Raw genomic sequence first — 13391 nt, 5'->3', positions numbered from 1 at the left:
AATGGGTGTTGAGGCATATTTTCAGATCAGCCGATTGCCTGACCCTGTCCTCACTATCCTGCTGCCACTGCCCTCCCCATCATCACTCCTACCCCTATCGTCATTACCCTATCCGAACCTAAGAAAAGGAATTCATTAATTCTCTGACCTGGACACCCTTCTCTCTTGCTGGATACGTGTGAATTCAGAATAATAGGATGGCATATGCTTGATCCAGACGGGGGAGGTAGCTGCCTCTTTTGCTCCCCAAGCGGACGCCCATGTGGTGGCGTTAGGAATCGAAACAAGCGATGAATATTGTGTATTAGAAAAAAATAACACCTCTACTGCACACTTGAAATAGATATGAAATTAATAGATGACATAGATGGCAGATGACCTTTTGGTAGTTGTAAAATTTGAATCAAAAGTAGTCAATTCTAGAACTGTATCCTATTTCAAAAAAAGAATAAAAAACTACATACGCTACTGTTATTATACATCGAATTAAAGTCAAATCGTGTGCTAATTTTTCACAGTAGTCTATCCATTTACCTGGTTCTTCAAAATGGGAGGGCGCCACCCTGAAATGGAGGGGGCGCATGCCCCCGCAGTTCCGTCATTGATTATGACTCAACGCTGTCAATACCGTCATAATTATTATGGGCCTTGTGTATAGGGGTAGATCTTAAACATAAGCTATAAGGTCAACATATGACACGCTCATAATGTTGCATAGACCGGTATTCCCAAAGCAAAGTACACGCTCAGCTCGGGGGAAATACGACAGTCATAAAACACTAGCAATACGTTGATGATTGGACTCTTACTATTCAAAACATTTAATGGCAATGGTAGTAAGAAGGTAACACAAAAATAATGAGTACAATGCGCGCCAGAATAATAGTCGCTATATGTGCGCCGATCACAAATGCAGTCAAAAATAATCCTTTCATTAATTAAATGTCTGTGAAACCTCGATTCAGTTCGTACGTCTGAAAGATTAGTGAAACATTTTGCGCGCATTTTGCCACATGTGTTCATGGACACCTGTTGGCATTTCCCAAGATATATTTAGAAATGGTTACACGGAAAATTCAACAAGCGTAGAATACTTCCATTAACAGTGTGGACAAGCTACATGCCTTAGTGAAGATGATCATTGATAAGGGTAGATGTATGTGGATGGATAAGACATTTCATGGCGATGGCAACGCAGTGTAAAAGTAAATCTGTTATTCGCCAGATTATATAGTATGATATGCAAATAGTCTGGGTCAAGTTTGTTATGTTAGCGGCGGTTCTCGTTCACATCCTAGGCATATAGATTTTGCAATAGAACGAAGATGCTCTACGATATCAAAGCGATGTGCTGGTGTAGTGTGGTTTAGGTAGTGTTGCAGCTTCGTTTAGTAAAGTAGGTATTGCGGTGACAAAATGCGTGATGTTGCACCATGGCGTGTCTAGAACTGTCTAGGTATAGTGGTTGCACTGATGTTAGGTTGCGTGATAGCAGTGGTGCAGTATTAGTTAAGATATCTTGAAGAACATGATCACGGTCATGAAAGCAAGTACTGTCAAAGTAGGCATTTAATTGGAGAAGTCAACCGATGTTAATGTTTCGCGAGTCGTTAGCATTCGCGTGGAATATGAATTAGAAGGGAAGTACTTGTGCTGTTGCGCCCCCTTTCCCTTGGTATTTCGCTTTTATATCACAAATCTAGGGTTGATTAATATCACTCAACTTACCCAAAAGGGGATATTGAAAAAAAAGGTAGAAAAACAACAACAACTAAAGTGTGGGCGTTAATTAGTTGGGTAATTTAAATCAGGATAATCGACTTTAACAGAAAAATAAATTGGTAACGTGACGTGTTAAGAATATCTGTTTATGCCTGCAGTTTTAATTACTGTGGAGAGGAATTATAATGAAACTGGGCTAATCATGCCTTATATTGTATATTTAATCACATAACTCAACACATACAAAAATAATTTCTTATACATATTTCTCATAGCAATGACTCTGACACTCTGAAGATTTCTGTCTCCATTCTTCTTTCTTCTTTGTGAGTCGGTCGTGACGTGTTAGTCTTGAGCAGTCATGACCTGAGCATCCAGTCTGGAGTTCCGGCCTTAAACTCAGCCTTTGAACCCGCTCCTGAGAATTAACTTTACTTAAGGAAAGTTTAACAGGGATTAATCAGCAATCTCACTAACATTTGTGAGACATAACATCGAAAGTTTTCATAAAATTTACCATAGTCACAGGTTCAAAAAACGATAATAATTTATCACTCTACAAGATTACAAGTTTTATATACTAAATAAAATCTAAGTTTCACTGTTAATATATTTTTTTACAATATACCTATTACATTATAATATGTCAATCAAGTACTATCCTATCCTATCTGGTTTCCCATTGCTGGCATAACAGAAACGAGTGCACTAAACCAAGTGTAACTTAATATTAACCACACAGATACTCTTGATTACATTAATAATTACATGGAGTAAATTATACATAGTATTAATTGCATATACTGACAATATAGTGGAAAACACATAGTGGAAAACACATAAATTCCAATTCCTTAGACGGATTTCGGTCATTAATTATCTCCATAACATCCCGATCACTACACGCTCCTCGGGTTTGGTAGACCGAAATTCGTCTAGATATCAACAGTTGTCCTTCTAACCAAACATGATTACACTCTTCCCAGCTGATTTTTCTACCGTAGGGACATTAAACAACATTTTCCAACACTCATATTCTTCTCCTTCGGGACGATACACATTCTCCATATCGAGGAGGTCGGAAAATAGTGAAGACTGCATGATGTCTTTTATGAACTTCGTACTATACTGTCACACACATCCCGGGGGACTCCACGTAAGCTAGTCCAGAGTTTCACTTATGTAAAAATAACAGGTCCTAACAGACGTGAGGGGTCGTGTCAACTTTCCCGCGCCCTATATTAAATCTATGATACAGATTTAGGGAATACTGACCAAACATTCATTCTGCTAATTTTGGAATGTTATACAACACCCTGGCTCGGAATGCTATGAACAGGTCCGCCCGGTATCAGGTCTCTTGGGTAGGGACCTTCAGATAGACACTTTCCTTACAACCCCTCATCCTATATCCCTTATAGTTAAATTGTGCACTCGCCGAAAATCACCAAATCTCAAGAAAAAAAAAAAAAAAAAAAAAACAAGTCATCTTGTACATAGTGAAAGACACACCCATGGATTTAGGGAGTGCTCGATTTGACTTAACTTAGCTTCTACGCCGCCCATCCATTAGGGACTGTAGTCCCTCTCCCTCCTCTCTTAAATATGTCACGCAATCATCTCAGTATCATTACCAGCATTACATAAGGTAATCAAGCAAAGTATATTGTTTTAAGAGGTACGAGAATAATATTCGATCAAAAAAGTGAATATCTTCTATGTAAATCTTAGGCATATTACACCCTAATGACGAAACCAACATTATTTACACCGATTATTGTGGTGATGAACTAGGCCCGAAGGTAGATGTTATCAGGAAGATTTCAGAAACGAACCCTAAACGGAAAATCCAGCACATCTGTATCAGACACATAAAGGCTTAATGCACTCAGAAAGGCAGGGATTTACGAAAGAAGTTCACATTTTAAACTGAATAGTATGTAAGGGACCGCTCGCTGAAACCCATGATCAAGTAGCAACTCTTAATCAAATAGATAATAGTTTAATGCCATTTAGCGATAAAGCGACAGTTACAGGAGACAGGAGGACCAGACTACCTAACATAATTGAAAAGCTTGAATGGAGCCACTTAACCACCGAACAGAGAGAGAGCTCATGGATGTCATCCTGGACAATAATAGTCAGCTATTCATCCTTGGTGAGAATGAGTTAGGTAGATTAAGTTTTAGAATGACATATCTCAACAGTTGACAACGAACCTGTTAGAATGCCTTTGTACAGACACCCGGAACAGACAAAGAAGTTTATTGCCGAGATGATCCAGAATATGTTAGATCAGATTATTGAGGACTTAGCGACATCTTATTTATCTCCCATAGTTTTAGTAAGTAAACCCGATGGATAAAAAATGTGTATTAATTATAGAGGGATTAATAGAAGAGTAAAAATTGATGTACGCACCTTACCCCATTTGGATGAGTTACTTGAAGAAAGTGCTAGAAAGAAATTCTGTTGCAATCTAGATATTAAGGTTGCATATTTTCAAGTAATGTTAGATGAGTCCTCCAGAAACCCAAACTGCCTTTTCTGATGAATTTCATTTGTACCGCTTTAAAAGGTTGCCATTTGGCTTATCTATCAGTCCCGCGGTATTTAGTCGTACGATGCAAGAAGTGTTAGGTCATTTATTCAAGAAGGGTTGGTGTAAAGATTTTTTAGATGATGTAATAAGGGCTGACTCTTTTCAACAACTCGTGGATAGGTTAATAGAAACATTTAAAAGATTGGAGGAACTTGGGATGAAGTTAAATTTGAGTAAATGCGACTTTGGGAAGAAGGAAAAAAAATTCCTGGGCCAAATTGTGTCAGAAAGGGGAGTAAGACCCGTCAAGAAAAAATGTGGAGGCAATGAATAAAATGCCATCCCCTAAGAATGCCAAGCAGGTGAGACGTTTTATTGGGATGTGCATATTTTTTAGGAAGCACGACCTAGAATTTGCTTTGGTCGCTAGTCCTTTAACTAATTTAACCAGAAAAATTTTTAAGTACCATTGGTCATATGATTGTGAAAAGGCTTTCGTCCTCTTAGAGAAAAAGTTAGTAAGTGCACCTGTTTTGGTAAGGACAGATCAAATTAAGAAATTTGAGTTACATACAGATGCAAGTGACACCCATATTGCTGGAGCATTATTGCAAGTTGAGGAGGATAAAATTTAAAAACCCATTGGCTACTATTAAAAAATAATAAATGACACAGAAAAGAAATATATTATAATTGATAAGGAAGCATTAGCAATTATCAGTTCATGTATATTCTACAATCATTATTTATGGTGTAAACCCTTTACCATAATTACAGATCACCAGCCTTTAACTACGATTTTTAAGAAAAGAACCAGCTGCCCTAGAACGTCTAGATATATTTTGGAAATGAGAGACTATGTATACCAAATCAAATATAAGAAAGGTGACAAAAATACAGTGCCCCATACACTCAGCAGGCCGGTGGGAAGAATTGATGATAATTCACGAAATGCTTCCCAGTATAGAAATGATACACAATTCCTAGGGCTAACTAAAAGCAAGATAAAGGAGGCTCAGAGAGGGGATAAGACCTGGAAGGCATTAATAACTTTCCTAGAAGGCGGCAGTCTTCCTAAGAAAACACCGGGAAATAGGCCCTTTTACCATTTCGAGATGGATGACGAAATACTCTATCTTGAAAGAGAAGAATTAGGTAAGGTAAGATCAAGCTTGGTTGTTCCCAAAATTCTCGTGTTAATAGCTTGTTCTATCGCCCATAATGACAGCCATTTGGGTGAACGCAAGACTATTTCAAAAGCAAAACAGTATTTCTATTGGCCCACGTTACTACGAGATATCTGAAATTATGTTAAAAGTTGTAAGCTGTGTCAACAATTTAAAGGTCAGGGGGCAATAGTTCATCACTGGAAGGAATTACCCCCGGTAGAGGATAATTGCCAGAGAGTTGCAATAGATTTAATACACTTACATGGAAGTAGAGCTGGTCATGGGTACTGCTTAACGGTTATGGATTTATAAGGATTTATCCTTTTGAGGATTAAAAGCACTAGAGCCGTTGCTACAGCTTTCAAATTGGATATCTGTCGTTTCGGCAAGCCTCGTTTACTAATAATGGATAATGGAGGTGAATTTACAAGTTCTGAGTTCAAAGAGTTCTGTCAAAGAGCAGGGATTAAGCAAGGATTTACTATACCATACCGTCATAGAGGAAATTTTGTAATAGAAAGAGCTCACCGAACATTAAAGACTGTACTAGCAATCCTAAGCCAAGAACATCCTAACACGTGGCCAGAACAGAGAAGGTTCTAAACAAAGCCGTGCACACCTCATTAGGAACGTCGCCGTTCTTTGCATTTTACGGGAGACATCCGATTCGGGAGGTCCGGCAGTTGATATTACCCCTAGATGAGGACTTAGAAGACAGTGACAAGCTCGATGTAGAAGGGCTATTAAAGGAAACAATGAAAAGAAACACAAGGCAATATATTGATAGAGCAAACAGGGGTAGGAAAAATACTGTTCTAAAAGTTGGTGATTTGGCATGGGTGTATATAGAGCCAATTCCTGGTACTGCCATGAAACTTAACCGAAAATGGAAAGGATCCTATAAGATAATCAACATTGTGGATGGAGGAAGGGATTATCAACTGAAAAATGTCTTTGATGGTACTGTTATTGGCCAGTTAGATAAAATCGAGGAAAATTACCTTACAGCTGAAGACGAAAGAGAGATGCTAACCGACGTTATAGTGCGAATCACTCCGAAAAGGTTTCAAGATTTTGTAATGACATAGGGTACTTTATTTTTATTTGTTAGGTTGTATGATCATTTGTTTGACAATGATCCAAGGATTTACATAGAAGGTATGCACTCTCTTCTTCAGCTATAAGGTGTTTTTCCTCGATTTTATCTAAAATATCTTCTCTTTCAATGCAAGTTCTTAGCTTTTCAGAGGATCGATCAATAACAGTACCATCAAAGACATTTATAAGCCCTTCCTCCCTTCCTACTGTGAAGAGGAATTATAAACTGGGCTAATCATGCCTTATACTGTATATTAAATCACATGACACATACAAAAACAACTTCTTATACATATCTCTCATAGCAATCACTCTGACTCTCTCTGAAGATTCCGGTCTTCATTCTTCTTTCTTCTTCGTCTTGAGCAGTCATGACCTGAGCATCCAGTCTGGAGTTCCGGCCTTGAACTCAGCCTTTGAACCCGCTTCTGTGAATTAAATTTATTTAAGGAAAGTATAACGGATTAATCAACATTCTCACTAATATTTGTGAGACATAACATAGTCACAGGTTCAAAAAATGATAATAATCTATTACTCTCTAAGTTTACAAAAGTTTTATATACCGAATTAAATCTAGGATTCACTGTTAATATAAAACTTTTTACAATACATCTATTACGTATAATTACTACCAGTAAAATTATAATACGCAATTCAAGTACTATCTTATCAATGTATTTTATTATAACAATCTGTGGTTTCCCATTGCTGGCATAACAAAAATGAGTGCACTTACTTATAGTGGGTTTAATTTGGTAAACTCGGAATAAGGGACTTCGACTTCACCCTTATGGCGAGGAGGATGGCGCCTGAGACAATAGGCGAGGATGATGGCATCTGAGGCAAGATTTACGAGTATAAGTCTCCCTATTGTATATACATACATTTTTTATCTTTCTTTGAAAAAAAAAATTCTCATTATCCATTTCTATATATTAATTGAAATGTTAACCCTGCTGAAATACCCTTAAACTGTCACTAAATGAAGTACACTGCTCTCACCTCTAAGGTAGGACATAGAGAACCTCCTGCTCGTGTTCCCCTCGGCTCGCCTAGTGTCACCTTGCTCCGGGCGTAACCAGGTCTTTGAGCAGTCGCCCCTCACTTGACCACAAAGGCCCCTTTGTGTGACGTCATACATGACACGCCACCATTTTTTACACAGAACGTTGGTTCTATTCTCTAATTTTCATCGCGTTATCAATGCCCTGAAATATCTCATCTAGTGTCAAGTAATTCGTGATATCACATTTCATTAGTTAACTATCGGTTTTCAAACATACCGCTACAAGTACTCGTTTTTCACATCTTATGACAGCACGTTTTATGTTATACCGAAATGGGTAACCTCAGTAGATTACAATTCTATATTGTTGTTTTTCTTAAAATAATTCTTATTGTACATCATTACATAACTTTTGTACAATTTCCATGGGTTTATTCTAAACCAAGTGATAATATTAATCACACAGATACTCCCAATTACATTATGCGGGAGAGTCTTACTAATAATTACATAAGTAAATAATACATAGTGTTACTTGCATACGTTGGCAATAGACAATATCCTCACATACAGTGGAAAAACACATAATTTCCAATTCCTTAGACGGATTTCGGTCATCAATCATCTCCATAACATCCCGATCACTACAGTGCAGACTTAACAAAATTATCCGCCGTATTCAATCTTGTTAAAGACTTCTTCTTAAGTTAGTCAGTTGTTCTGCGTGCAGTAAATTTGATTAGATGACGAGTCCACCTCTTCGTATTTCTTCTGAAGAAGGCGCTCTTTTTCCCAAGGAAATGAGGCGATTTTCCACGTGTCTCCGAAATATACAGCAAATAAAGCAGTCTAAGGAACAGGGATATTGCCTAAGACAAGTTATCTGTATTTACCTGCAAACCTCTAATTAGGATAGAGCTAACTTTGGAAGGAAAGTTTCAGCTTTCTTATTGGCGAGGATACTGGATTACAAGAATTATCTGGGCTGACTTGAAAGAGACCTTGCAAGGGCTAATTCCCTCCTCCCAGGATAATTTCACCATAATTTCAACTTGGACAAAGATGATACTGACATAATTAGAGATAAACTTGTCCAGCTGTAGGTAAATAAAAGAATTTGAATTATTTCTGCAAGAGAATGTTCAGTGTGTAGAACTCGGAAGATTCCCACAGTAAACAGAGAGATCTCTGTAGCATCATTTATCCTTTACTTAAATGAGGGACTTTTTCAGCGCTCCTACGCTGTAAGAGGAGGCCAGCAGAATCCAGTCGGCTGCGAGTGACCTGCCCATGGCCCTCTAAAAAAATAGTCCTCGTTTCAACATTTCTGATGGAAAATAAAGACAAAAGCGCCATTTAACTGATAATTTATCAATCCTTGCATCAATAGAGTTTTGGAAAACGGCTGAATGCATAATGTAAAATTAATTAAACCTGCCTGTGGCTGCGAAAAGTTTTTCCAATTCCACTTTTGCAAAAGTGAATTAATGGAGACTTATAGATTAGCAGCTGACATCACTTGGGTGGAGTAGTGCAACATAGTGTCTGAAATGAACCAAATACTTGTTAACGTACCTCTTTAACAATGATACCAGGAAATCGATTCTTAATAATGATCTGCTGGTAGCTGATTCTTACCACAAGGCATTGCTGTGTTGCAAGCGTAGTATAAATTTTATGAGTTACCAAACACTGACGTCCAACGAAGTCCAGGACGATAGGATCATACAGCCCCGTTATTGCACACGAAGGCGCCTTCGAGTCTCTGCTTAGCTGTTGAAACTCTTCCAGCCATGAACTCTCCATGCGGAAAATTAACACAAATACGAAGAGAAAATAAAGAAACTCTTTCAATTTAATAAGAAGTGCACTACAGCGTGGACGGTATTGGTTGAATAGTAATCTAATAACGGTGTTTGTGTCCGATCAGTTCTTCCGTGGAAGCTACAGAAATGCGGTCAGCAGACGTGCACCAAAAGTATTAAATAACCACCTGGCCTATGCAGAAGTAGGAAATCAAAGGAAGAGGGTCTTACGTGTTACCACTATCTGAGAAGGAAATCATTATTTATGCAAACAAAACAGAATAAAGATAGATGGATATGTGAATATGGCCAGAGAGAGAGAGAGAAAGAGAGAGAGAGAGAGAGAGAGAGAGAGAGAGAGAGAGAGAGAGAGAGAGAGAGAGAGAGAGAGAGAGAGAGAGAGAGAGAGAGAGAGAGATTAATGTATTGCCACCCTTTCAGTTATGTTCACGAAACGAATCTAACACGCCTTAAAGGGACATAAAAATAGGAATGTTCCGGACTCTGGGTTTTATACATATTGACATTTTTATCATTATAATCATTAACATCCCAATTGTTGTGACGTCATTAATCGTTACCATATCAACTAGCTTTCTCAATATTCTTATTTGTTTTGTTTTTTACATTTTTTTTTTTACACTGTTGCTGATGTTCCTCTGTGGTTGTGATTGTGATCCGTTAGTGTCAACATGGTTATCACTATTATTATTATTATGATTGTTATAGCTGTTATTAATGTTGATATTACTACTTTGTTGTTGTTGCTAGTATTATTATAATTTTCTATTGCGATGATGATGATGATAATAATTCTCATTGTTTTTTTTATCATATTGACATTATGTTGGTTTTGGTATTTCCATTAGCATACTTATACTTATTATAATCATTATTAATGTTAACATTATATTTGTTATCATAGGTAGTAAAAATAATAATACTCATAAACCTCTTAACCACGATACTATCAGTATTTATTATTGCATTCATTGCAATTGGCACCATTATCATTATCATTCAGATCACATCATTGCAAGAGACCTAGCATTGGTCTCTTTAAGGTTTACTCGTATTATAAAAATAATCCGTGCGGAAGCCAGTTCAAAAAAAAATCCTTATCATCGAAGTATAAAAAACAACAACTTTTTTATTAAAACATTCCTTTATCCCTGATTAGGCTTATCTGTCGGTATCTCCAAATTACGACCCACACCTCTGCGTTATCGGTGGCTGCAACAACGGTTAGCTACAGGAAGAGAGATAAAATAAGTGGAGGGGAGCGGGTTTAGTGCTATGAATTTTAACCTTAGTCTTCTCATCTCGAAGGCTTGATTTATTTATGATTTACAATGGAAAATATGGTGGGAAATATTGCCGAGCTACAATCTGTATCAAAAGAAAAAAATAATGCTTTTATTTACCACCATGTGCGAACTGTATGTGAATCAGCCTTTTTCTCTCTCTCTCTCTCTCTGGCTGCCTGTCTGTTGTCTCCCTCTCTCTATCTCTCTTCTTTCTCTCTTTCTTTTTATCTTCCCCCTCTCTCTGTCTCTCTCTCTTTCATAGGAAATAAAAAAGTTGAGAAAAAAATTGAAAACACTACTAAAAAAAACAACAGAGATAAAAAAATGTAAATAAATAAATGCCCTTCGAAATGATTTACAAGAAACATACATCCTCCAGTCTGAAGAAACCGTAATGCATCCCATACCCGACCGAAATATGACATTCCTTCGAAATTGAGGTCAGCAAATAACATCACTTTCCCTCCCACGAAAGGCAAACCTCGCCAGGATATGCGGGCGGGAGGGGGAGTAGGAAGGGCGGTAGGGGGTGGGGGTTGGAGGAGGGGGAAGGAGAGGGAAGAGGTTGAGAATAGGAAGAAAATGAAGAGCGGATGATATGAGGATAGGTATAGGAGAAGGGAGAGGGGGGGGAGGGAAGGAAGAGGGGAGAAAAGAGGAGAAGAAGAGGTGGGAGGAGATAGGAAAGGAACATGGAGAGTAAAGAGGTGGAAAACGAAGAGAAGGAGAAGGGGAAGATGAATTATGATGTGAAGGGGGGAAGGAGATGATCGAAGTAAAAGGAAAGAGGATAATATGATAGGGTAAAGGGGGTGGGAGTGGGTCGGGGAGGGACGGGGAGGCCAGGGAGAGGGGGTGAGTCACGCATGGTGCAGACCCGCCCTTCTAGAAGTCTGCACAACATCCGGTGCCTGGGAAAATGTCTACCTGACTCTCCATTTTGCGTGGAAGAGTTCCTCATATATTTTACAAAGGTTCGGGGAAAGAAAAGTAACACCCAAAGTATATTTCTCTCGACAGGTGTACTCTGTACATCATTAGCACGTGTGTGCGTTCGTATGTTTGTGCACATGCTTATGTTTGCGGGTTTGGGCGTTGGCGAATGATTGAATGTTCCAAAGCATAAAATCATTACCAGCAGTGATAAATATCAACATCCATTTGAATTTACTTAGTCGGATTAAAGACATTAATTTCCGCGTAACGGTTTGTTTATGATTGGAATCCTAATTCAGTTATCGTTGAGATGCCAAGATACAGTGAAGATTAAAACATGTTATAAAATTACATAGAAACTTTGATAAGATCAAGTGCAACGCTGTTATTATTTTTTTTAATCTAACAAGACATTATCTTATTACCTTAGTCATCCCTATCAAGACATCACAGAAAACTGGCTGTTCTGCTTATTACTCTACCTCCCTTTAAACTGCCGATATTCTAACAATTTTCTCCACTCCAGTTCTGTGTTTACACAAACATCGTATATATTTCAAATCTGGATATTTAAAATCACAAACTTGCCATAATGAATCTTGAACACTTTCTTCTCCCCCAAAAAGAGTAACGGTAACCCCGAAACTCCCGGTGGTTGGGTCGTTGGAGCTACTCCCCAACTAGCCGTCAGACGATCGAAGTGAGAGGTTCCGTAGCCGTCCGGGACCTCGAAATATCGTAAAAAACAAGGTAAGGCGTGCGATTTTCTCTTAGATGGTACACATGAAGGTAAAGTAGATACCAGTGTATGGGTTCAAGGTAGAAAATCGGGTGGGAATAGTAAATGGGAAGAAGAAATTGACATTATATGTGGAATGGTGGAAGATGCGGTTGTGATGGTTGGGTTGTTCGCCCCTCCCATCTCTCTCTTTTTTGTATTTTGACTTAAATCAGTCGTTTGGGGGATTCGTATGTGTAGGTTTTTCATTGTGTTTCCATTATAGCTTTATATTATTTCATTAAAATTCGTTATTTAAGAGAATTGTCTTCTCTAAGGGATTTAACGGCGGTTTACCGAGTCTGATGACCTCATCCGCTGTGTTGCCCAGGTGATCCATTCTCTTATATTTTTCTCTTCATTTTCATCATCCCCTTATTCTATGCCGATTGCCATTCGCCTCCGTATATCCATTTACCAATACCCAGGATGTCACAGAGGAATGGTTGGAATAGAGACCGATTTCTTGGGTGTAAAGCGAAGAAAGTGCGGAGAATTGGCAACGCGGGGGAGGGGAGGGAGGAGTAGGTCAAGGAGGGTAACTAGCGAATTTCTGCCTCTTTATTTTAACCGACAGACCACAAATATCTACGTGAAAGCTCTCGTTCTCGGGAGCGAAACGAAGGCAAAGTTGCGCCTTGCAAGAGGTGAATGTAATTCGCCAAACAGACACGAACAGGATATTTGTTAGATGTTGCCATACGGCTGTCACGGAATTAGGGTGAGGGTGAGGTAAGTGCCACAAATACCGAATATCTCCACTTGACCCCCCCTTACCATCCCTCCCCCTGCCGCCCACCCATCTTACCCCACCCAGGATAACGCTTCCCCTATGCTAATGCTTACGGGGTTCTTCTTACCTTTCCCGCATACATCATAGAACTCGCGTATGTTTTTACCCCCATTCATTTACTTTTCGTTGCGGTTCCTTACACCCCCAGCAACCCGGTACCGTATTCTCCCCCTCCCCCTCCTCACCCCCACACACGATGCCCGGCTCACGGTGACAGGGCAGGGCGTGGCAC

The 13391-nt window shown here is 38.8% G+C and overlaps 1 protein-coding gene, 1 long non-coding RNA gene and 1 pseudogene across 5 annotated transcripts in view; 2 read left to right on the top strand and 1 right to left on the bottom strand.

Moving 5' to 3' along the window:
• Positions 1 to 1925: 1925 nt before the first annotated feature.
• On the bottom strand, positions 1926 to 7596 carry LOC122263800 (uncharacterized). Its single transcript, XR_015191979.1, has 3 exons — positions 7537 to 7596; positions 7271 to 7371; positions 1926 to 2140 (listed from the first exon to the last, which is right to left on the bottom strand). It is a non-coding gene; the product is annotated as an uncharacterized LOC122263800 (long non-coding RNA).
• LOC147472290 (uncharacterized) lies at positions 5839 to 6521 on the top strand (annotated as a pseudogene).
• A 4618-nt stretch (positions 7597 to 12214) lies between the features above and the next one.
• The window catches only part of alpha-Spec (alpha spectrin), a 24910-nt gene continuing 23733 nt past the window's right edge, over positions 12215 to 13391 (top strand). For all 4 annotated transcript variants that reach the window (XM_043032423.2, XM_043032421.2, XM_043032422.2 and 1 more), the window contains exon 1: positions 12215 to 12338. The gene's annotated coding sequence lies outside the window, so the exon portion shown is untranslated. The remainder of the gene's footprint in view (positions 12339 to 13391) is intronic.

Source organism: Penaeus japonicus, unplaced genomic scaffold, assembly GCF_977035675.1.
Source record: "Penaeus japonicus unplaced genomic scaffold, GWHDUDI00000001_assembly GWHDUDI00000002, whole genome shotgun sequence".
Lineage (NCBI taxonomy): Eukaryota > Metazoa > Arthropoda > Malacostraca > Decapoda > Penaeidae > Penaeus > Penaeus japonicus.
This window is presented reverse-complemented; position numbering and strand designations above follow the sequence as displayed.